This window comes from Balaenoptera musculus, chromosome 6 (assembly GCF_009873245.2).
Source record: "Balaenoptera musculus isolate JJ_BM4_2016_0621 chromosome 6, mBalMus1.pri.v3, whole genome shotgun sequence".
In the NCBI taxonomy this organism is placed as follows: Eukaryota; Metazoa; Chordata; class Mammalia; order Artiodactyla; family Balaenopteridae; genus Balaenoptera; species Balaenoptera musculus.
In genome coordinates, this window is record NC_045790.1 from 68,524,315 (window position 1) to 68,550,183 (window position 25,869).

General features: G+C 42.1%; 1 protein-coding gene across 5 annotated transcripts in view; it reads right to left on the reverse strand.

Moving 5' to 3' along the window:
• The window catches only part of CEMIP2 (cell migration inducing hyaluronidase 2), a 79,534-nt gene extending 62,798 nt beyond the window's left edge, over nt 1–16,736 (reverse strand). For 2 of the 5 annotated variants that reach the window (XM_036855789.1, XM_036855785.1), the window contains exon 1: nt 15,617–16,106. The gene's annotated coding sequence lies outside the window, so the exon portion shown is untranslated. The other 3 variants (XM_036855788.1, XM_036855787.1, XM_036855786.1) reach the window with 3 other exon arrangements.
• Between the last annotated feature and the right edge of the window lie 9,133 nt (nt 16,737–25,869).

A 25,869-nucleotide genomic window follows, 5' to 3' on the forward strand; every position in this document is an offset into this window, starting at 1 on the left:
TGGTAACCACTGTAATGACTTTTTGAAAATATCAAGTCAGCTTATATCCTGGTATAATAAACTATGTCAACAATCACCTTCATTAATCATCTTCTAATGCCATGGCTCTTCCACCCTGCACATTATAATCACCCGCTATCGTTAATGCCCAGTGCCACACTCCCAAAATTAAGTCAGGAGCCAAGCATCTGTATCTTTTAAATGCTCCCCAAGTGACGCTAATGAGCATCTAGGCTGAGAGCCACTGTTCTGTGGCAACTGTTCTCAATTGTGCATAAGAATCACCAGGGAATCTTGTTAAAAATGTAGATTCCCAGGCTCTCCACCCCAGTGATTCTGGCTCACTTGGTGGAAAGAGTGCCCTGGAGTTCACATTTTTAAAATGTACCTTGGTGACACTGAAGCAGGCGGTTACACCTTGAGTATCATTACTGTAAATCTCTTCAAATTGATGTTACAGTCCATGTGTCATATGAGGACCATAGGTGGCCCTAACAAGTTCCAGTAGGCAAGCATGCATGTTTAGGTGTCTAATTTTTCCCCAAAATTTATCTCCTTGTAAAGCAACTGAACTATTTTTAACCATGTTATCACTTAACAGACTGTGAATTCATTTAATGAGAAAGTCTATATTATTTCTTTAAATCCTCAAATTTTGTTCAAAAAATAGTAGCATTCAAAGATTATGGTTAAGATGATTTTTAAAAATAGCTAACATTCATAGAGCACTTACTGCCAGGCCCTGTTCTAAACACCTTACGTGTGTTAACTCATCTAATACATTTAATTTGTCGTATTCATCTAACACGACAGATCTATGAGTAGGTGCTGTTATCCCCACTTTACATATGAGAAAACTGAGGACTAGAAAAGTTGATTCGTTAGTTTACAGAGAACCAGGACTTGAACCCTAGAATTCTGAATCTAGAGTTCAGGCTCTTAACAGTTACACTCATGTGTCTTCCAAAACAATTGAGAGGCAATAATTTCAAAGAATCAGTTCTGCAAGGGTATAACTAGAACTGTGTTGAGTCTGAAAGGGCACCTTAATATTCTCAGAACTTCTTCATGCAGAAGTTTACCAGACTCTACATGATTCTTTCTTATCTAAGAGAAGCTGACATACACACAAAATGGCAGTCCTTTTTACTTTCTATATTCTTTATAGTAAGCATTTACCAGTTTTCAAATAAAAGAATAAGTTTTGAATGAAACCTTACTCTGTAACTTTGCCAAGTTAAAGAAAGAGAGGGAGGCTAGGAGGTAGGGAGAGAGAAAAAGAGAAAGAATGGAAGGAGGGAAGGAAGGAAAGAAGGAAGGAAGGAAGGAAGGGAGGAAGGGAGGGAGGGAGGGAGGGAGGGAAGGAGGGAGGGAGGGAAAGAAGCGCTGTCATTTAATGTTCTTATTTCAGCAACTGTGGATAAATAAGAAACATGACGTTCATTACTTCCCTTCCTTAACAACTGCAGCATCTCAGAGTCACCTGACTTCATTCAATACTCTTATAATTAATCCCCCTCACCTTCTGCCAAAACAACAAAAAAGGGTACTTCCAAACTACTCTAAACTACAGCAAATCCATTAAACACAAAATGTGGCCATTAAAGAAGCCACAAATAAGTGTTCCCAGGACCCAAACGACCTGGAAATTAATGGGGACAGAAAGGGAATCTAATCAGGAATTGATGCTGATTTTACATGGGGCAAAGAACATTCTCAGAGTGTGTCTGTCAAAAACACTTGCTTTGTGGGGTTTGATTTCTGAACAAAAGTAATTATTTAGATGAAGCTTAAGCTCTATGACAAAGGGAGAACAACATGATCGAAGGTGCTGTTAAAGAAACTGCTGTATGTGTCAAGCAGCAGACCAAAATAATAGATACATCCTGCTGGAACAAATGAGAGAGTATGACAAAGACCCCTTTATGATCATCTATTAACGAAGAAAGGACTAAACTAGATACTCTTGAGTGCCAGGCTCACCAGGGTGAGAGGGGAATCGACTATAATCTCCTCTGAAAGGGAGTGGAAATCTTTTGTTTGAAGCTGAAATCACTTGATACTTGATTGTTTCAGGGTGAGAAAGGTTGTTATTACTTAACAGCCTGGAGGCCCCTTTTGTGGGAGATAATGTCTCCAGATGTACCCAAAACAACAGAAAAAAAGGCAGTGAGAGCCTAAATGAAGTCACCATCCCACTGGGAAAAATATTTCTCTTCACATTCACAAAATGGTATCCTAACATGAAAATTCAGATGGTGTCTGCCACAAACTAACATGATCAATAAATCAAAAATAATCATGGTATGTTTTCCCCAGGACCCTTCTGCAAAACTGTATATATATTTTTCTATATATTATGAGTCCATTAGCTCTATTTTACTGAAAAACATGTAAATACATAAGGAACAAATACAATCATTATTTTCCTAAGTAACACATTATTGAAACTATGTTAGAATAAATTTACAAGAAAATAATAATATGCAGATTTTCCTCGCAATTTATTACAATTTTTTAGTAAGACACAAATACATTGCTTTAGGATTTCACTTTACATTTATGAGCTTGCTTTAGTAGTATTATAAATCAATTACTTTAAAATATATTGATTGCTAGCTAGATTTCAATTATTCATGGGGAAAAAATTGTCATTTCACTCATTCAATAAGCAATTGCGAGCTCTTACTGTCATTAGAGAATTGTGGTAGGGACTATGGGGGAAAAAGATAAAAGATATACAGCATCCCCAAGAAATGCAATTCCTAAATTCAATTTTATTATTTATTTATTTTTAATTATTCCAAGTATTTATTTTAACAGTATTTGTGTCAATGAAATAGTATAAAAAGTTAAACAATATTACACAGAGTCCTAAATTCAATTTTAAATCACTTGCTTGAAGGAAGAGTGAAACTGACCAAGGAAATATCATGAAATACTGTGATAGGTTTCCAGGCTGCTCAGTCCATAAGGTTGTTATTACTGGTAGCATTAGTTTGAACATTAGTTTATGTTCCCAAGAACAACGGAGAAACCTAATAGAGGAAAGAGGATGAAGAGTTTCCCCTGGCTTGCAAGCTTTATTCAACGCTAGCATTAGGTGTCATTTTAAAATTTTTACTACAGATGGAAGTTTTTACTTAATATACTGTTAATTTGTTTATATCACCTGTCATTTTTAGAAGGGCTGTATTTCTAGTGGAAAGCACATAGTATACAGAAGGAACACACCAGTATTTTAAGATATATTTTAAGAGTTATTTTGGACTGTGCTAAACCCCTAAACACAGACAAACAATGCAAAATAAGGAATAACCCAAGTCATTCATATCAAATTTGGAAATACACTCTACAAAGCTTTTGGAGCATAATTTTTGGTATTTAGATGTTCCTTAGAAGAATTATCTTGTGAGTATTTATTTCCTGGATGATTAAAAACTTAGTAGCCCAAAAGCCTTGGTAATAATTAATTTAAAAATAAAATCACGCAATTAAAAATTTGCACCAGGAATTTAGGCAAAATTTAAAGTAGATAATGAAAGAAATTACTAAAAGTATGAAAAAATCCTATCAACTTAAAGATATGCAAATGCTGAAAAAAGGGGTAGCGTTCAAAACCTAGTACTTTTGTCAAATTCTCAGTTGCCCTCACAAAAAAAAATACCTTAAAAATTTGCGGTTATTTTAAATAAAATTCTTCTCTTGGATAAAAAGAGTGTATAAACTCAAACAGTAACTGTGGGAGGGGCTTACAGTTGGTAAGAGTATTCAATTAATTAATTTGATTATAAATTACAATAATCACAGAAAGTAATTTATTTTGAAATTTCAACAACATTAAAGGAGATCATAGTTGGGGTTTTCTGACCTATTAAAAAGGGGCATGATTTTAAGAAAACTGAGATAGTCTCCTATAAAGTTTTCAAATACTGTGCTATTTCATCCATGAAGGCTTCTCAGGATTCCACAATAAGTTCCCTGCCTGTTCTTCCCTGTACTCCATTTAAAACTCTTATTGAATCACCTTGCTTTCTGCCTTATGTTTCAGTTAATGTAAGTACGTGTCCATCTCCTGCAGTTGACCAAAAGCCTCTTGAGAGCAGGGACAACACCTTACTCTTCTTGGTATTCTCACAGGAACTTACACCCAGTAGGAACTCAGTAAGTGCTTACTGAACTTAGAACTTACTGTTTTCTTCTCTCTCTCTCTCTCTCTCTCTCTCTCTCTCACACACACACACACACACACACACACACACAGATTGGAATTTCCCATTTACTCCTTTTTCAACATCCTTGAGGCTCTGGGAAATTTGTCTAATTTCCATATTAGTTGCCCTAATTTGGGAAAAATTGAGAACATTTACTACTTCAAGCAAAAAAGTCAACGCATTAATTTTTACAAAATGCTAATATGCAATCTAGTGGGTGACTAAAAGGGTATTATTAACAACTGCAAATAGAAATTCTAAAGATAAAGAACATCAAACCATCTAGACAAGTTCAACTTTTCACAATATTTGTAAGTTTTAACCACACATTATGAAATGCAGTAGGTACTTAGGAAAAAGGAAATGTTCCATTCCACTTTATATTGTTATGCTGACAGCAAATAAATGCTATGATCAAAGGAAAAGTCTTCCCAATATAGAGAGAGCGGCAATTAATTCAAAACTCCTAAGAACTCTTTAAAAGGGCTGAGTTTTCATTTTCTTTCTACTGCTGAGCTACTAATACAGAAGGCCAATTGCCTACCACAAGTGCTTATCACTTACACAGTGGTTGAGGACACTTGCCCTATAGTACAAAATCATCCAGCCCCTCCAACCCAACGTAGGGGTGTCCCACAGCCCACTGCTGTGCCATGCATATTGGCCCCATCATACTGAACACCTAATGAAAATGCAATACTTTTGACTCATTTAAGTTCTTTTAAATCCTGCCTACACTTGGTATAAAAACTTATTTTTGAATGGAAAATTCAGGCTTGTAGGAACAGTCAAGAAACTGGCATGATCTCCTCAAGTTTATCTTTCTTTGATGAAGGACATAATTCTTGAAACAGTATCCAACCTAAAGGTCAGTTCCACAAATTAGTCTACTTTCTGAGAGTTTCAGTACAACTGGCCAAAACCTGGCTAAGGAAACTTTTCCTTTTATTAAGATCTTAGTAGGTCTTTGTAACACACTGACTGGTATGCTCAGTCACAGCAAAAATAAAAGTAAATTATGTCAGGAAAGAGAGGTGTTTGTGAATTATCATGAAAACAAATGATAATTTTGTTTATAATTACTAGTAATCATGACCTAACAAAATTCTTAACCAGCTCCTAATGGCCTTGAACTTTCAATTAACGGTTCTAACTTCCAATCTCCTATTTTTAAGAGAAGGACAAGAGAGAATAACATCAAGGTGATTTTCAGGTTTGGGTTTTTTTTGTGTGTGGGGCGGGGGAGTAGGAGGTAGGATGTTTCATCTAGTTTTGTTTTAGATTCAGATTATGTCTGTAGTTGATAAACAATGAGCTCAACAACTCAATCATTCAAAACTATTCAGTAAGAAACAAACTTAGCAAAGTTGACTTTTAGGATCTTTAATTTCACAAACTGTCAAATATTTAAGTGTGATCAATATTCTCATATAAAGATTTTCAAATGCAAAGGATAAAACAAAGAGAGTTTCGGAGAGGGGGAATTCTCTTATACATAGTTTAGCAGAATATACTTTATTACATATTCTATTCCCAGACCAAACAAGATAAAACACATTTTTCTACAACAATGACTGCAAAGGAATTCAGCATAAATGCTAGGTCTATTCCTATAGCTATTTGAGAGAAAATAGACAGATGGTGGGAAAAAAAATAAGTTCACTTTCATTCAGAGATCTGCTTGGTTTTGTGTAACCAGACTCCCAAAGAAATGAATACTCTGAGACTTCTAAACAGGACAGTGCCTTCACACTGTCATATTCACACATTCTCCATTATTACCCAGCACTTGTCATAGCCCTTCTGTCTCTGTCCTTCAACTCTCCAAATCAGGATGAGTCACTAGCACCTGCAACTGTCTGGCACATTCCCAAGAAATAAGACACTTTGCAGAGTTAGTTTACCTGCATTGATTTCTGCTCATTTTACTAAGCTGATCACACCGAGGCCAATGCTCAGAAATACAAGGGGAATGCACCAACCCTGAATCATAAACAGCTCCCTATGAAGTGAAAGGATAAGGTACTGAGACACTTTAATTCTAATCTTCTACCTTCTTTTCTCCACTTGGTCAATTTAGACACATATGATGAATGATATGCTCAAAAGTTAATCTACTATTATATATAAACACCAATATGCACCTGACTTCCAGTTTGGTACCATATATTGTTCACATTATCTCCCCCCTCAAAAGGAAATAACTCTCTCAATACACACTAACTCTGTTAAACCACAATACCGAGAAATCAAAAGGAATATTTCAAACATATAGTCCTAAAAAGACTAAATTTACTAAAAAGAAAATTTTTCCCACTAAGCATTTGAGTTGGAATAATTATTATTTAAAGTTAGAAGACATTTTTTTCCCTGCTTAGAAATTCACTTTTCATCTAATCTATACTCTCTTTGCTAGAAAACTATAGTCAGGAAACAGTAAATCCCTGGAAAACAAAAATTAACTACAAATACCAAGAGTTTGCTTTCGTGGAAAACAACGAAACAATATATGCTCATGGGTCTGTATTTAAGGATTTCAGATTAGCAAATTAGCTACAGTTTCACTGAAGTGTATATATCCTTGGCAGATTCTATTGGAATCTCCTGTTAAAATATGGTCCCTCAAAACAGAGTCTTTATTTATATCTAATGCCCAAAGTAAACCCAGTGAACACTTTCGCACTTTAAAGTAAGTGACCTTTAAGAAATAGTTTAATTCATTATTTTACCCCTCTCATTTATGCAAGGTATAGGAGGCAGATGTCTGATTTTTCTGCCACCAAATATACTCATTAATCCTGTCTTTTTTCATATCTGTTAGCCTGTCCGTGAAAAGCAATGCTTGACCCTAAAGCCAAGATGGCTGATAGCGCGAAAAGACTGGAGAACATTATCCCGGGAAACAAAAGAGAAACAAAAGGGGCAAAAATACAGATCTACAGACCAAGGCGGGTAGAAAGGGTGACAACTGAACAATATCTCACATTCCTCGCCCAATCAAAAACAAAGTTTTTAAAAAAGAGCAAAGTACGTAGGCCTCTGGGTAGAAGTAAAGAACTAAAGGATAAGTAAAACTAGAGGATGATTGTTCTTCAACTTGGAAAATTGGAGAGAAAAGGAGAGGGTCACGTTACCTACCAGTTCTCTGCTCTTCACGTCTGTTTCCTTTCTTCCGACTATTATTCCTCAGATACCTTTTTCTCCTTAATTCTTTCTACTGAAAGCTGTTCTTTTTTCTCCCCTCCCTCTCAAGGGTCTTTAGACCATCCCCCTTCGCCCTTTTTCCCCACTGGCTGGGAGGACACAGCAGAGAGACTCCCAACCTGCTGACAGTGACGGATGGCTGTGCAGAGGCACACAATGGCGGACGCAGGCATGTCATCAGCCTTGCAGCTGGCCTTCGAAAGAAAGAACCAAAGCCTAAGTCTGACCTGAGGGAGGCTGATTTAATTAAGGTCATAGCAAAGGGCAGAGCTGCCTGTGGGCTGCATTCTCTGCCGAGTGCCAGGGACAAAGCTTTAAGATGCTTCTCCAGAAGAAAAATTCAAGAAAGTCATGTTGGTAGAATGTTGAAAGGTGGGGAAAACAGAAAAGACAACAGAGATGTGTTTGATAAATAAGTATAGGTGTACCAAAAGTTTATGATCCAGTGATATACAGACATCAAAATGCAGTGACAGTAGGAAACATATACCAAGTATGTTTTGACATGCCTTTCAAACTAAGAAACATCCCAGATGAATAATGAGATGCCCAGACTGAAGTGATCCAGGCTACTCAATCCAACATCAAAGCAAAGTTTCTATTAATGGCAGGGGCAGGATCAGAATCCAAATGTATATATATTTTTTAACCTACAACACATAGTCTATTTTTCATACAGTATATTTAAGAGAAAAGCCTTACCAAACAGGGAATGCATTCAGGTTTGGGGATTGCTTATGAGACAAGGATTTTGCTAGATGATTGGGACCCAGTGGTGCAAAAAATATACATGATCTCTACCTTCAAGAAGCGCATAGCCTAGCATTGGGGGGGGGGGGGGGGGTCAGACGATGACACAGGTAAACAAGTAATTACAATATATGTTGAGGCAACAACACTGGGCTGGGGTGTCTAAAGGGGTGATAGCCTGATTTTATTAAATCCCAAACTTACTTACCCAAATGTATACCATCAGACTACTACTAATACCTTCCTTTGCATGTGTGAACTAAAATCTACCACTGAACTCTGCCCCTAAAATGACAACACACTGCCCAACAATAACCAATATAGGGAGAAAACAACAAACTCATGATGTCTTTTGTAGGCTCCAGAAGGCTGGCTGGCAGGTGTCACCTGCAGATGAGTTCCTGGCCAAAATACAAAAAAAATCAGTCCCTGTCCTCCTAGGGCTTGTGAAACCTAGGCCTACCATAGGGACCATATTACACGCCTTCCACAGTCTCCTTGACATTTGTCAAATTCAGGGGTACCAGAGAGTCAAAAGGCAGGACCCCCAGTGAACGAGCAATTACTCAACACCGGAGCAGAGGCTGGACTTCGCATGGCTGAACAGGGATAGAATACTGCCAGCAGGAGCAGGACAGGTAAACAGGGGCTGAGTAATGAGCTCAAGTGATGAGGACAAGCACAAACAGGGAGCAAGAAGAAATGCTTTAAGGCTAAAGCCAAGTTCAGACGACATGGTAACCAGGCAGCTGGGGAAGGTTATCCATGAACTGACCATATACTGTGAAGGGGGGCCATATGGTAAGGACAGGCACTTGGGCAAGCAGCAACCAATATCCATCAAAAGATGTCATTAATCATGTGGATAAGACGATTTATCTCTCATTTGGCCTTTTCACCTATACCTTCATACACAGCCCACTTGCTACCAAATTGCTAGCTTCTCAACATTACTAGCACTTCATTCTGTCTGAGTACATGGCATTGGATGGTTGGGGAATGGCTATCACCAAGCACCTATTGAACAATTAAAGCCATATCTTTTGCATTAATGAAGTATAATATTTTTTAAATCTTCATACAACGTTGACTTTATAGTGGTGGCACTGGTGGTATTAAAAAGAATGGTATGTGTGGGGGTTTTTTTCTAGCCACAATTTTTAAAAAAATGACTCATTTTTCTCATTTCTTCTGTAACCGGAATCAGGCATTTGTCCTTGTGCTAAACTTAATCTTTCCAATTCCTTAAATGTTAATAATGAATTTTCCAACCTCATTGTGTGTTAAAAAACAAAAAAACAAACAAACAAAAAACCTCACTCATTCTTCAGGGAAGTGAGTCACCACTAGCAGAGACCATTATGATAAGAGAAGGCTTGTAGTCTCCAAGCACAAGCCAGTAATTAGGCAAGAGCCCCCAAATCAATAATAATTTCACTCTTCGGAGAGACTTAGTAATCAGACACGACACCTAGTTTGTGGTGAATATGCATATGTTTTAAGATACTAACATCAAACTCAGAGTCAATGAGGACAATTCTTTTCTCAGTTGCTCAATATGGATTGTCTTAAACTGCAACCTTTTCAGGCAAAAACAATGTTCCAGTCGCACTTCTATGCAATGTTAAAGTCATTTTTAAAATACATTAAAGCTAAGACCGCCACAAGCTCTCCTAGGCAAACTTTTCATAATATAGAATCTCATCGAACGCTGCCAAAGTTTTACTTATTGTCCAAACTAAGATGAAGCCCTGATAAAGTAAATAAAGTGAAAGGTTTATCACTTGTCACCATGTAATGAAAATAAATATCTTGTTACAAGTCTGCTTAGTCTAATACTAACAATTTCAGAGCAGATTTGCCTACTAGATCAAAGGACTGATTTGCTGGGAGATAGCAATTCTGAGTTTTAAGTCATACACAGCTTTGAGTCTGTTTCACTTTTTGTAAAGAGACATTTTAATAAAGACCCTATGCCTCACACATCTTCGTATCATTCACAGCAACTTGCACAGTGCCTTGTACATCTTGGGAATGTAACAAAATATTTGCTGGGCATAGTTTCTAACAACCAGCATTAAAGGCTTCCCAAAGCAAGTACAGGAAAAACAAAAGAACATGCAAACCTATTTCTAATATGCTTTTATCATATGTTTCAAAACACAAATCTGAGTAATGTTTCTTACTCAGAAGAACTTGCTTCTTTTAAAAAATGTGCACTTCGACAATATTTTAAATTAGTAGACTATTTATAGAAAATGCAAGTAAAGTTAACATTACTTTTACACTTAGTTCCTTATCTGATAAATTTATTACAAGTAGCTTCACCCCACTCTGTGCACCATATCATATCTAGATTCTCCCAAACAAAACAGAAGGTATAGTGTCTGCCTTAAACTTGGGCGCAGTGGGTTTCTAAGCCCGAATGCAAATTATTTCACTATTAAAACATTAAAATAACTAAATGGCTAACAAAACCAAAGAGTAACAAATTAGAGTATACTGGAGAAAAAAAAAATGCTGGCTGGAAATAGGGACAAAGGGGTTCTTGTCCCTGCTCAGCCATTACTTTACTACATGACCTTACCTAATTAGTTAGCCTCTCTGGGTCTCAACTTCCTCATTTTAATATTATTTTTGAGGCCCATTCAAACTGCATGCTAAGATTCAGCATGTGTAACTGTCCTACGAACTGATTTATAGTCATACCACCCTTCCCCCAAAAAGTCACATTTAACACAGCAGTTTTAAATATCTGAGTATGGATTTCTATCAAAGGCAATTTATTAAAATGTCAGATGAGCTTAAGTCCATTTCAAGCGGAGAATTAAGACAAGTGTATTAAATAAAGCAAGTACTGCTTACAGATTCAAGTTTCACCTAGACAGCAGCTGTTGCTATTGAGAGCACAGCCTTTCTTTATATAAATAGTATAGTTGAAAATTACACCTCTATACAAATGGAGAAAACTATTAAGGGTGATTTTCATGGTCTCAAAAATGTAGATATATAGTTTTTCTTGTCCTTTCTTCTCCCTTTTCTATATTCATTTTGTTAGGATCAAGACAAACAGAAGGACTAGCCTGACTTGGGAGGGAGGGAGGAGAGTGTGGAAGTTACAGTACAGACCCAGACAAGCCCCTCTCAATTGATGTACTGTACTAGACAGCCCATCCTTCTAATTAGTGTTCACAACCCAAACGCGATGGAAAGATTTCCTATGGCTGAGATGAAGATGCCTGAACAAGTGAGACTCACCATATGACAACAGCTGAAGACTTGCACTCAAGATGGGATTCAGCACACTCAGGAAAGGGCCAATAAAATAGAAATCTGTGACTGAGACCAATTAGACTAAGTTATAAACTGTATCTATTTACAGCTTTTAAAAAGAACATATTTTGAAAGTACCAAACAGCATTAGCTTGTAATGGTAAATTACAACGGTAAATTAAATCAAAGTTAATCCTCAAAGAATTCCATAAAGTTATTTTACAGATGAAGAAACAATATGTGAAGAATTTGGGGATCTGCCCAATAAGCAAATGGTTAACAATTGTCAGAGCTCTGTTTTAAACTCAATTCTGACTTCAAGTCCTCCAATATTTAAATTTATTTATTTATTTATTTTTGGCTGTGTTGGGTCTTCGTTTCTGTGCGAGGGCTTTCTCTAGTTGCGGCAAGCGGGGGCCACTCTTCATCACGGTGCGCGGGCCTCTCACTATCGTGGCCTCTCTTGTTGCGGAGCACAGGCTCCAGACGCGCAGGCTCAGCAGCTGTGGCCCACGGGCCCAGTCGCTCCGCGGCATGTGGGATCCTCCCAGACCAGGGCTCGAACCCGTGTCCCCTGCATTGGCAGGCAGACTCTCAACCACTGCGCCACCAGGGAAGCCCCAAGTCCTCCAATCTTTACATTTCAAAATGGTACCTCTAACACCAGTTTTCAGCCCCTACTATTATGTCTGATTTAGTAAATTTTATTTTTCACTAAATTGCTTCCCCCTCCCATTCCCAATCTGATCCTCCTCTGGGTTCTTAAAGCATTCTATGCATAATTCTCCAAACACCTACTGGGCTTTCTAATTGTTCATTTCCTTTTGTACCTGAATAGACTCATTTCTTCAACAGCAGAGATTGTTTTATCTTTCTTTATACATGGAAGCCACCAGGTTATCTTTGCTCCTTGTATTTTGTGGGGTCTTTTTTTTGGCCTCGAGGCATGTGGGACCTTAGTTCCCTGACCAAGGATCGAACCCGCGCCCCCAGCATTGGCAGCAAGGGTCTTAACCACTGGACCCCCAGGGAAGTCCCTATCTTTACTCCTTGTGACCTCTCGAATTTCAACCACTTCATCCAACTCCCTCTCCCTACCAAAAAGAACACTCCTCAAAGAGAGTGGGCAGATTGCTTCCAGAAAGCCTGACACACAATAGGTGATTGATAATTGTTAGCTGAAGGGATGGTGGGTGGGTGGATGACGCAATACTCATAAATATTTTACAGCACTTTACAAGGTACACATTTATATACAGCATCCCATGTGAGTCTAAAACTGTTAATTTGACAATGATAATTTAAATTTTCTCTTTCTGACATATGGTTCATCATTCTCAATTTCAGAAACTTGCCCAGAGGCACATAGCTAGTAAGTAGTAACTTTTCAAATTCAGAAACGGCCCACAAGACTACCTTACTCTCTGCTTTGTTTCCTCTTCATTTCCAAGATAGCTGTTTGAGAACAGGCTTGATATGTCTATTAGAACATGAATGAGGTGTTGCCCCATTCTGGTTTCCTGTTGTGAAAGTTTCCTGACTTTTGAAAATTTGAGGGGTTATAGGCCAAATCAAGAAAAGAGACTTTATGGGACTTCCCTGGTGGCGCAGTGGTTAAGAATCTGCCTGCCAATGCAGGGGACACGGGTTCGAGCCCTGGTCCAGGAAGATCCCACATGCCGCAGAGCAACTAAGCCCGTGCGCCACAACTACTGAGCCTGTGCTCTAGAGCCCACAAGCCACAACTACTGAGCCCACGTGCTACAACTACTGAAGCCTGAGCACCTACAGCCCATGCTCCGCAGCAAGAGAAGCCACCGCAATGAGAAGCCCGCACACCATAACGAAGAATAGCCCCCACTCGCCTAGACCCCCTCGCCCCAACTAGAGAAAGTCCGCGTGCAGCAACCAAGACCCAATGCAGCCAAAATTAATAAATAAATAAACAAACAAAAAAAACCCCAATAATCCTTAAAAAAAAAAAAAAAAGAAAAGAGACTTTTACTCAGACAATTAGCTGTGACAAAGGAAATCTGAACAAGTACCATGTAAGAATTTACTGATTCAATTTTCCTGTCCACACACACACACACAGTTCCCAGTCCTCACCTTGCTTGCTCATTGAGACTGTAAAAGGGAAACAGGTGATGACTCAGAATTCACTTCTAACCTTACTTTTCTGGGCCTGTAAACACATTCAGATAAGACAGCATCAGGTGGACTGAACTGAAAACCACAAGACAAGACTTCCAGTTACACACACACACACACACACACACACACACACACACACACACACACAGATCCTGTAGTGCAGGTACACAGAAAATTGAGGAGTGGTTTTAATGTAAAGGATAAAGCACCAAAATGTGCTACCCAATGTTTACTAAGCAGAGGAAGTGCACTATCTTCTGCTTTGCCCAGAAATGCAAACTCAAAAGAACCCTTTGCATAGCTAATCAAAGACACAACCAAAGTATGATGCCCAGACCAATTTTGAAAATAGCAGGTTTCCTTCAAGGGTCAAACAAACATTAATAGCTCTTTTCTAGACAACCAAAGAACCATAAGGCTAAATATTTTAAATGTATTTGTTCTTATTTTATTTTTTTAACATCTTTATTGGAGTATAATTGCTTTACAATGTTGTGTTAGTTTCTGCTGTACAACAAAGTGAATCAGCTATACATGTACATATATCCTCATATCTCCTCCCTCTTGTGTCTCCCTCCCTCCCTCCCTATCCCACCCCTCTAGGTGGTCACAAGGCACGGAGCTGATCTCCCAGTGCGAGGCAACGGCTTCCCACTAGCTATCTATTTTACATTTGGTAGTGTATATATGTCAATTCTACTTTCTCACTTCGTCCCAGTTTACCCTTCCCCCTGCCGGTGTCCTCAAGTGCATTCTCTACCTCTGCGTCTTTATTCCTGCCCTGCCCCTAGGTTCATCAGAACCTAAATGTATTTGTTTTTAAAACAGAGACATTTCCAACAGGTAAGCCTGGCTGCTTTGAGGACTCAGTTCACACTCAGCTCAGGTGAAACCTCCCTACATCCCCCTTCCTCTAAATTCTTCTCACTTTGTACTGGGAAGAGCTCACGAAGATAGTATCTGCACACCCTCAACACGTGCAATTATGCAACATCGCATCACAGTCACACTGAAACAAGGGGAGTGAACACAAGCCAGTGAGTGGCTCCTGTGCGGAAAGAAAGTTCTTAAAATTATTAAGCACTCTATCCTTAACCCTTACTGCTGATGAAAGGAGACATATATCAAAGTCTGTTTTCCTAACCTAATGCGGAGAATTTAAGTGAGCGGCTTCCGCTCCACGGGAAATCTGGGGACACAAATCAACCCTCAGCAGAGAGCATCCAGGAACGTCAGAACCTTGGTTTTATTACAAGGGGTGTAGCAACCAGCATTAACCGCAGCACTTAGGGGTCCTCACAGAGCCGGACCCCCTTGCTTTGCCAAGACCTCCCAACTTTGCAGAGGAAAGCTGGAAGTGGGGGCCAGTGCAGAGGAAAGCTGGAAGTGGGGGCCAGTGCTAAGCCTTTCCCCAGCTTTAAAGAAAGCTGCAAGAGATCTTAAAGAGTCGCCTTACCTTAACTAAAAGAAACTGGGGTGGGAGACTGTGGGGGGGGGAGCACCAACCCAGGGTAATAAAGAGACAAAGATCACCCCAAACGCGTACGCGCGCGCTCACTGAAGCCGAAACTGCAATGCACATTCCACCAACCTTTCACTGTAGTCGGCTTCCTGTGGGGTTTATTCCCCCAAGCCAGCCCTCTCCAGAAACTTTAAGACTGTTCACACCGACTTTCAAAGGTCCATTGTTTGCTTCCCCGTAAAAGCAATGAAAAGAGCGAGGAAGAGAAAGAAATCAAGATGTGGTTCCCAAAGACCCTTTCTTATGGACAGGACTTACTCGGGGGAGTCTTGTTACTCCTAATCCAAAGAGGAGAAAGGCGGCGCGCGGGGGGAGGGCGGGAGGGTGCTGTGGGAGGCGGGAGGATTCTGCCGTTTCAATAGAAATGCCCCAATGCCTGACTGCCGGGAGCCGGGAAGGAGCGGAGGACCATGGTCCGCGTCCTGGCAGTGGCCCCCAGCGGGCAGCAAGGGAGGCAGGGCGGAGGGGTGGGGGTGCTGGTGACCCCGTTGCTTCTTACCTTCCCCTCCCCCGCTTAGCGTCGGCTAATTCAGGTGCCTACACAGCAGTCCAAAGAGACAGAGCCGAGCTCCTGGCGTCCCCTGGTCTGGATCGTCCCTCCATGGTCAGGGAGCCCCTCCAGCCCCGGCCCGCCGCCGCTGCCGCTTTTACGCAACTGGCAGCCGCAGCCTCTGCCTGGAGGTGAAACTCTCCTCCCGGGAATGACGCGCACTTCCCTCCGCCTCCGCCTCCTCCTCCTCCAGTCCCGAGCCTCAGGGGCAAGGGCCTCGGCTCGCTCTCTCCGGAGCAGCTGCTCCGCCGTCTCCGTTCCTTCCCCTCCGAGAGGAAGAGGAGGAGAATCGTGGCCCGGGCGGCTCGGGCCGAAGCGTCCGCGCGACAATGAAGAGGGGGCGGCCGCGCGGGGCAAAGCGGGGTTCCGGGAGTCCCGCCTGTCCCTGGTCGGCGGGCGCCGCGGCTCGCTTGGGTCGCGCTCAGCCTCCGCCGCCCAGACAAGCAACCCGGCTCTGCGGGGCCGAGGGCTGCTGATTGGGCGCTCGGGCAGGCGAGACGAAGAAGGCGGGGGGAGAGGAGGAGCCTGCGGCCGGAGGAGGCGGTGACCGCGCAGGGCTCCTCCCGCTGCCCCAGCTCAGTGCGAGCTGCGAACGCCGGCGCTCAGCGCCTCTCGCTGCGGCGCCCAGGAACAGCACCTGACTGCCCGGTTGCCGGAGCAGGCCCCCCAAGCAGCGCCCCACGCTGCGGCACCCATCAACTCCAGGTTGAGCCTAACCCTGAGCCCCCATAACCTCCCAGCTGAGCTTGACTCTGTACCTTCATCACTTCCCGGCTGAGCCTGACACTGCGCCCCCCATCACTCCAAGGCTGACCTGGACATTATACCCCTATCACCTCCCGGGGGAGCCTGACTTTGCGCCCCAACATCTCACGGCTGAGCTGGACATGCCCCTTCATCGCTCCTGGCTGAGCCAAACTGTGCCCCAGCATCCCCAAAGGGACTTCCACAACTCCCGAAATTTTCCTCTGCGTTCGGCCACCGCATCACGGCTGCCCCCACCTGGCCAATCACCGGCGCTGGTTTCTTAGCCTTTTCGGGAGAACAGCCTGCTCTTGACTCAGGACAGCTCCTCCGGCAGCGTAGAGCGGTCCCAGCATCCTGCTCTCAAGCCAGAATAAATATACCTACGTCTCCCCACGCCCCCTGCCCGCGCCACTCTGGAGTGGCTGCCACTTGCAGGAGTGGCGCTGCAGGCCACTCCCCCGCCCACCCCAACTCCGATGTACCTCTCCATGGACACCCACACTAGGGCTGGAATAGCCTGGCCGCCACCACAGCTGGAGCTGCTCTCACCGAGGCAAAGCTTGGCTCCCGCTGAGGGCGCGGCCGGGGTTTTATCACTCAGGCCTATGAGGTCCCGGGCTAGTGACAGCAGCAGGACTGCCAAATCCAGGCTGTCGCCATCCGCCACTTAATCCGGAATTGGAAGTTTTCCCGCTAGAGAGCTCTTTCAGGGAATACTGTACAGATAGATTGTTCAGTTTTCAGGGTTGCTCTTTTCTTTTTTCTCCACCCTTTTCATAAAAACTCAGTCCTGTAACCATGACTCACCCAGCAGGCGGGAAGGGGAATTCTCTATTTCGAGGGTTTTGGTTCAGGACTTTGCTGGAGTCAGTGTTTCTAAATCTTGGCTGATAAAATTCCTCTGGGGCACTTTGAAAATTTTAGATTCCCAAACCTCGCACCACCTACGGAATTAGAGGTGCTGGGAATATGCAAGTTTGAGAAACAGTGCTAGAGTGCATCCCGGAATTAAATAGAACCTTGGAAAGATGCCTCTAAAATAGCAACACGGTCTAGTGCTGAGACCTTAAAGAAACCACCCAACTCTGGGAGCCACTGTCCCCTCTGGGAGAGGGAGGAAGGTTCTTAAAATAAGGCAGATGGTTTTGAACCACAAACTGGGGGGAACAAAGGACTATTTTAGTAATCTAAAGGTGAGATGTCCAGGACCATGCCTTGTAAGGACAGGACAGGAACTGTGTGACCCTGTGTGGTAGGCTAAAAAATAGTCCCCCTGGGCTTCCTTGGTGGCGCAGTGGTTGAGAATCTGCCTGCCGATGCAGGGGACACGGGTTCGAGTCCTGGTCTGGGAAGATCCCACATGCCGCGGGGCAACTAAGCCCGTGAGCCACAACTACTGAGCCTGCGCGTCTGGAGCCTGTGCGCCGCAACAGTGAGAGGCCTGCGCACCGCGATGAAGAGTGGCCCCCACTTGCCGCAACTGGAGAAAGCCCTCACACAGAAACGAAGACCCAACACAGCCAAAAAAAAAAAAAAAAAAAAAAAAAAAAAAAATAGTCCCCCTAAGATATCAGATCTTAATCACTAGAACCTGGAAATGTCCCCTTACAGAGAAACAGGGCCTATGCAGATTAAATTAAGGATCTTGAGTTGAGGAGATTTTCCTGGGTTTTCAGGGTGGCCCTAGCTGCAATCACATGTACCCTTATAAAAGGAAGGCAGAGAGGAAAAGGCAATGTGTCCAGGAAGGCAGGGATTGGAGTGATGCAGTCAAGGAATGCCAGCAGCCACCAGAAGCTGGAAGAGGCAAGAAAGGATTCTCCCCTAGAGCCTCCAGAGAGACAGCAGTCCTGCTCACACCTTGATTTCAGACTTCTGGCCTCCAGGAGCCTCAGAGAATAAATTTCTCCTGTCTTAATCCACCAAGTCTGTGGTAATGTGTTAGAGCAGCCAGAGGAAACAAATATACCCTGTGACCTGTGCAGTGCCAACTTTATGTTAAAATGCCCATTTTCTGAAGCTTTTTTATGTGCCAGGCACTTTGATTAGAGTTGGGACATCTCATTTAATCCTCCCAATAATTACTATTCCAATTTTAGAGATGAGGATACTGGGACTCAAAGTTTAAGGAGCCTGCCAAGTTCACACAGCAAGAGCCTATTGGAATAAAGTCAGCCAACAACTCAAACATCAAAAATAACAATGAAAAGTTCACATAAACCATTTTAATGAAAGTTGTGGTTTGAAAGAGGTCTTCCTTCCATAACCTATATCTATTGCCAAAACCAAAGCAAATGGATGTTGCTAGTAGGGGAGACTGTGCATGTGGGAGAAGGGCAGGGGATATAGGGGAACTCTCTGCACCTTCTGCTTTTTGTTGTGAACCTAATACAGCTCTAAATAAATTCTATTAACAACAACAACAATAACAACAAAAAAGTGGGGGGGGGGAGACTGAATCTTTGTGTAAGCTACCTTTGAGAATTTTAAAACTTTTGTTCTTAGATATTTGTCTGGAACATGGAAAATCAAAGGTCCTTTAAAAAAAAAAAAGGCGCATGGTTTTGAAACTAACATGAAAGGAAGTTACAAAGGAGACAAAGTGAGAGGTCACAGAATGGAATTGATGTTGTCACCAATTGGGTCACAGAATGGAATTGATGTTGTCACCAATTGGGTCCCCAGGGAAGCAGGCTCTGAGACAGAGTGGTGGGATGGTCATTAAGGAATGCCCATGGGGTTGACACCTGTGGAGGGAGGGACAGGAAGTAGGATGGGACAGAAGGAGAAGTGGAGCTTCAGTGTAAACCCAACAACAGGCTCCGCAGACCTCCCCTAGAGGCCCTGCAGCTAGCCTGACTCATCAGAGTTTTGGGCCTACGTGGCTGGACCTTTATATCGCTTCCTGAATTAGTCATTGGATGTGGTACATCCTGGGAAGTAGTACGACCTTGGGAAGGTGACTCAGCAACTGAGGCAGTCCCTGAGAGGGCCAGCTGTCGACAGCACTCAGAGCTGAGCAGCATGTCCTCCCTTGAAGGCAGATCTGGCTGGCGAACTCCATGTCACCCACTCACACCGTAGGTGACACCCTCACCCTCACCATTGTGCTGTCTTTTCCATATGAGGAGGGAAAGCCCCAGGCTGGGTGGGATGCTCATAGGATATTTTTTGATTCCTGGTGGTGGCAGTGTTCACACTTTTGAGGCAGGATAGCACACTGACTAAGACCTGAGTCCCTTCGGTCAGATTGCCTGGGTTAGAAGCAGGGTGCATAGCTCACTTGCCATATAACTTTGAACAAGATGCCTCTAAGCCTCAGCTGCTTTATTTAAAAATGGGAAAAATAATAGTACTTAGCCCACAGAGTCACTATAAGAATTAAATACGGTAATGTTGTAAGGTAGGGGTCCCCAACCCCACGTCCACGGCCTGGTAGGAACCGGGCCGCATAGCAGGAGGTGAGCGGCAGGCTAGCGAGCGAAGCTTCATCGCTCCCGATCCCTCGCCTTACCGCCTGAATCATCCCCACCACCACCCCCCACCCCACTCCACTCCACCCCCCTCCCCTGGAAAAATCATCTTCCATGAAACCGGTCCCTGATGCCAAAAACGTTGGGGACCGCTGCTCTAAAGGCCTTAGCTGCACACCTCATAAATGTTCAGCAAGTTGCGTTATGGGTGCCTCAGGTCATCTCTTCTTTAGCCCTCCGTAATTCGCTAAATTGGAAAATATATCAGGTTACACTCACAACCTGGGGATAGGAAACTGAATGCTCTTTGGATCCAGGCTGGAGGTGAAGGCCATGAGATACATACAATGAGCATTACCTAAAGGAAACTAAAATTTTCTTTTTAATGGTGAGAAACAACAGCCAGACTCCAAACATGTCTTATTCTTGCAAACCTCTCTGGCTCTGTATGTGCTTCCCTTTCCCCATCTCTCTGAAATGCCAGTTCTCCCATTCTGTACCTTGGCTGGCCCAACCCTTTACCACACTTGCCACTGTCCTTTTCATCCCCTGAGCTGTATCAAATGTCACCCTCTCTGTGAACGTTCTAGGGTCACCATTTGGGGCTTCTCCTCAGCTTCAATGGCTCTGCACACACATCTGCTACAACCATTACCACACTGCACTGTGATTATTAAACAGGTCTTACACTCAGCTATTTCCATCCTGCCCACTCCCTCACAGCTGGTGAATTGGGGACCTGAAGATTCAGAGATTCATTCATTAAAAGTGAACTTCATTCATTTTTAAATCCTCAGGGCCTAGCACTGTTGTCAAGTGACACTGCTTACTGACTGGATGACAAAGGAGTTCACAGAGCCCTTCGAGAGAGGGCAGAGGACAAAATACCATGATTTGGAAAGAGTTTGTGCACCTCCGTGCTCAGCATTTTAGTGCCTCTGCTTGCTTTGCATTTTCCAGCTCCCCCTTTTAAGACAGAACCTCACTTGACTCTTTCCCTTCTGTTTTCCCCCAGGCTGTAGAAAGTAATTCCTATGGTGTTTCATTCTATGAGGGTCTGAACAGATCGTTTTTATTTTTATTTTTATTTTTTATTTTTTTAAATTTGTTTCACCTGAAATTTTCCTTTATGATTCAGGAGGCTCTTTTTTTTAAATTTTTATTTATTTATTTATTTATTTATTTATTTATTTATTTATGGCTGTGTTGGGTCTTCGTTTCTGTGCGAGGGCTTTCTCTATTTGCGGTAAGTGGGGGCCACTCTTCATCGTGGTGCGCAGGCCTCTCACTATCGCGGCCTCTCTTGTTGCGGAGCACAGGCTCCAGACGCGCAGGCTCAGCAATTGTGGCTCACGGGCCAAGTCGCTCCACAGCATGTGGGATCCTCCCACACCAGGGCTCAAACCCGTGTCCCCTGCATTGGCAGGCAGATTCTCAACCACTGCGCCACCAGGGAAGCCCTGAACAGATCGTTTTTAAATCATGTTTTTCTATTCATACTTGCTCCCGGTTACATTTGGTGGAGGGTGTGGAAATGATTCTCCAGGTGATTAATGCTTCACTAGGAAGGTGTTGATATGCTGTTTGCCATCCTCACATTAATTAAAAGTCTTAGAGGAACTTTCCCCCCAGTGACCCAGTGCAATAACATTACAGAATGTTAGTGTGAACTTTCTCTGCTGTGGTACAGCTGAGTGTCTACAAAACCATCTTTTCTTTCTTTGTGTCCTTCCATCCAGCTAACCTCATTCTCACACTTCATCAGCTTGTTATGAGGACTGTACATATTTCCAGTTCAACTCTCTGGATACTTGCTTTAAAGTATGATGTAAGCAATTCTGATATAGCTAAAATTCTGACACAGTCATTTCAGAGAAAGGAAAAAAATTATTTATTTTATTTTAAGTCTCTAAATTCTGTTAATTAAGTAGGAATTCACTGTCTTTTCTTTTTCCTGTTAAATAACTTGACATTTTACTCTGAAAAAAGTGATATCCCATCCTGATTTCTACCTTCAAATTTTGTACAAAACCCTCTTAAGTTATATACCCTTAGTATTTTTCTGTTTTAAGGACCTTTACAGGCTTCTTCATATAAGTGATATTGCCTGCTGCTGGCACCCAAACCCAAGAACTAGAAGGGACATTTCCCCAGTCGTCTTATTTCACAATTGAGGACACTTCCTAATGTTCCTAAGAAGAGAAATGAGCAGCCTGAGGTCACTCAGCTAGAAAGAAGTTGCTACTGCAAGAGTTGCCACTGTTGGTTTTGATTAAGATTTTCTTCTATGATGCCTAAGATATATACAATATTGCCACCACTATCATATGTTTGCTGTATGGGGATTGCAAGATATATGTAAACTGAAAAAACACATATGAGAAATGTAGCATCTTTTAATTATATTCACACATAGATGTGTACTGATAGATTTTAAAGAGTGAATTTGTATAAGAATTGAGAAAGCTGGTTATGTACATAGATTTTAATTTGAAATAATGCCAGTATCCTGAAATCATGCATTATCTCCTGGGTTTTATCCCTTCTTTCCTGTTCCTTCCTCCCAGGCAACCAGCAAAGAAGCATAAACCCACTCTATTTTGAAAGATTAAGAATCCTGTGAACTCTTCAAAGGAGCATAATTAGAAAGAAAAAGCAAGATTAGGAGCACCTTATCTGCATAAATTTATAGCTGTCAAATTCCCCAAAGTATATTGCATAAAAGCTCTCTGCATTTTCCATAGTTATTATTAAAGACTAAGTAGGGCTTCCCTGGTGGCGCAGTGGTTGAGAATCTGCCTGCCAATGCAGGGGACACGGGTTCGAGCCCTGGTCTGGGAAGATCCCACATGCCGCGGAGCAACTGGGCCCGTGAGCCACAATTGCTGAGCCTGCGCGTCTGGAGCCTGTGCTCCGCAACAAGAGAGGCCACAATAGTGAGAGGCCCGCGCGCCGCGATGAAGAGTGGCCCCCGCTTGCCGCAACTAGAGAAAGCCCTCGCACAGAAACGAAGACCCAACACAGCCATAAATAAATAAATAAATTAAAAAAAAAAAAAAAAAGACTAAGTAAACTACAAGAAAAAAAAAAATCCCTGTAGTCTCAGGGCCACCTGGAGGACAAAAGACCTCTTCAGGAAACTTGAAATCACCAGTGATTTGAAAATCCACAGTTAACAACTTGCCAGAAGTTACCATCAGTCCAGCTCAATTCCACAAATCCCTTTTGTAACATTTCTACATTCCTCGCTAAAGAAATGAATGAGACTATTTCGAAATAATCAAGATTACTTGAGGGCTTCCCTGGTGGCGCAGTGGTTAAGAATCCGCCTGCCAATGCAGGGGACACGGGTTTGAGCCCTGGTCCGGGAAGATCCCACATGCTGAGGAGCAACTAAGCCCGTGCGCCACAACTACTGAGCCTGCACTCTAGAGCCCGCAAGCCACAACTACTGAGCCCACGTGCCACAACTACTGAACCCCGCGCACCTAGAGCCCATGCTCCACAACAAGAGAAGCCACCGCAAGGAAGAGTAGTCCCCGTTTGATGCAACTAAAGAAAAGCCTGCATGCAGAAACGAAGACCTAATGCAGCCAAAAATAAATAAATCAATTAATTTAAAAAGATTACTTGAAATAGTATAAACTAACAAAAGTCATCAAATATACCCCAAGTTTCTAAGAGTACAATGGAAGAATGACGAAAATGACAGAAGTAGAAAAATCTGATTTTATGTTCCATTCAGATGTAAGAATTTACCACACCTTTAAACTGAGGCATTGTCTTCAGAAAACCACTGTTAAAATGTACAAGGTGCTTAAAAATGGAAGAAGGAATTTCAACCCACTCCCTGGTCACATCACCACAGGGTCTTCTGTAAAATGAGCTGAACATAGCTTAGAAAACTCAGAGCTCAGTTATTTATTCAACAAATACTTATTATTGGCCTATGTGCCAAACACTGACAGATTCTGGAAGTGAACAAGGTATCAGACACCAATGCACTTCAGTACATATCCCTCTCACTAATAGAAGGAAACAGACAAGTAAATCAATAAGCAAATGATAATATAGGTTATGATAAACTCTCTAAAGGAGATAAACAAAATTATGAATAATGAGTAGTATAGAAGTTACATCGAAAGTCCTCAATGAACCACACCTCACAGTATTCTTGTCCTTGGAGGTCCCCTCGCATGATGACTCTGAACTTGGCCATGTGACTTGCTTTGGCCAACGCAACAATGGAAAAGTGATGTTAGAAGAGGCTTCAAAAGCGCTTCACAAGTTGTTGGAGGTCGGGTAGGGGAGGAGGTATTTAAGATAATACGGTCACAGAATACAGTGAACCTTTGAACGACACAGGTTTAAACTGCGTGGATCCAGTTATAGGTGGATTTATTTTCAATAAATACATACTGCAGTACTACATGATCCAAGATTGGTTGAATCTACGGATGTGGAACCTTGGCATACTGAGGGTCAACTGCAAAGTTATACCAGAATTTTCAACTGCATGTAGGGTGAGCACCCCTAACCTCCAAATTGTTCAGGGTCAACTGAACACAGGAAGTGATAGTTAAACTGAGATCTACAGGATGTTAACCCTAAGAACAGAAATTTCAGAAGGAAGATGAGTTATAATGGTGAAAAAGGAAGGACCAGGACAGGGTTAGCCTTACGGAGCAGGGAATCTAGGCTTGGAATATTATGGACTCAGGAGAGGCCAATGGCAAACTTTTTGCATAATTTCTCCTTGGACTGGCCTTATCCAGATACAAAATAAATCAAACGTAGTCATTAAGGTCCAAGAATTTTCTGGACAGATTCTTCACTTTATATAGAAATGTAGAAAACTGCTTAGCTGAACATAAGCAACAGTTTTAAGAAGGCCTGGCAGCTTTCACTTTTGTGTCCTTGGTATCCCTGAGCTGCCAAGTAAAAATCTGTCTACCCTGCTGGAGAAACCACATAGAGAGAGTGTTGTACCTTCACCTTCTCTTTATACCGAGAGACCATGTGTAGGGAAAGAGGACCAGAGATGATCTGAGAGAGAGAAGACCCAGCCATCTCAGTATCCCAGCTGAGGTCAGCCCCACCTGCCACACCAAATACATGCAGCCATATGAGTGACCACTGGCAAGAACAGCAGAGGAACTGCCCAGCTGAGCCCAATCCAGATTTCAGAATCATGAGCAAATCAAATAGTCGTTATTTTAAGCCATTAAGTTTGTTGTTATGCAGTAATAAAATAAAAACCTCAACCAGTGGTTCTTGACTAAGGGGAATTTTGTCCCCTATAGATATTTGGCAACGTCTGGAAGCAATTTTGGTTGCCACACTGGAGGGAGAGGTACTACAGGGCATCCAGTGGGTAGAGGCCAGGCCTGCTGCTAAACATCCTGAAATGCACAGAGTAAGAATTATCTGGCCCAACATGTCAATAATGCCCAAGTTGGGAAACTGTGACCTAAACAAGGGTACATGCATTTATGATTTTGATAGGTAATTGTCAAACAGTTTTTCATAGAAGCTATGCCAATGTATTTTTCCAAGAGCAATGTATGAGAATACCTATTTTCCTATTACCTCACCAGCAATATATATTACCAGATATATGTAGATATAAATATAGACATAGATAGAAATATGTACCATCTTTACCATAGGAAAAATGTCATAACTTTAACATATATTTAATGTTAACCAAGGATTAATAATAACCAAGGATTAGTACACACATACAAGAGCTATTTGTAGTTCCTTTTCTGCAACTTGTCTGTTCACATCCTTTGCTCATTTTTCTCCTGGGCTGTTTTCCTTATTCTCATTAATTTGTAAAAGCTCTATAAGTATTAAGGAAATTATCCTTTTGTTTGTGATTTTTAGTTGAAACTATGGGTTCCCAGTTTAGCAGACTGATTTAGAAATGGTAAAATAGCTAAAAACCAAGCTATACCAAAAAAACACACTTAAGTGAAA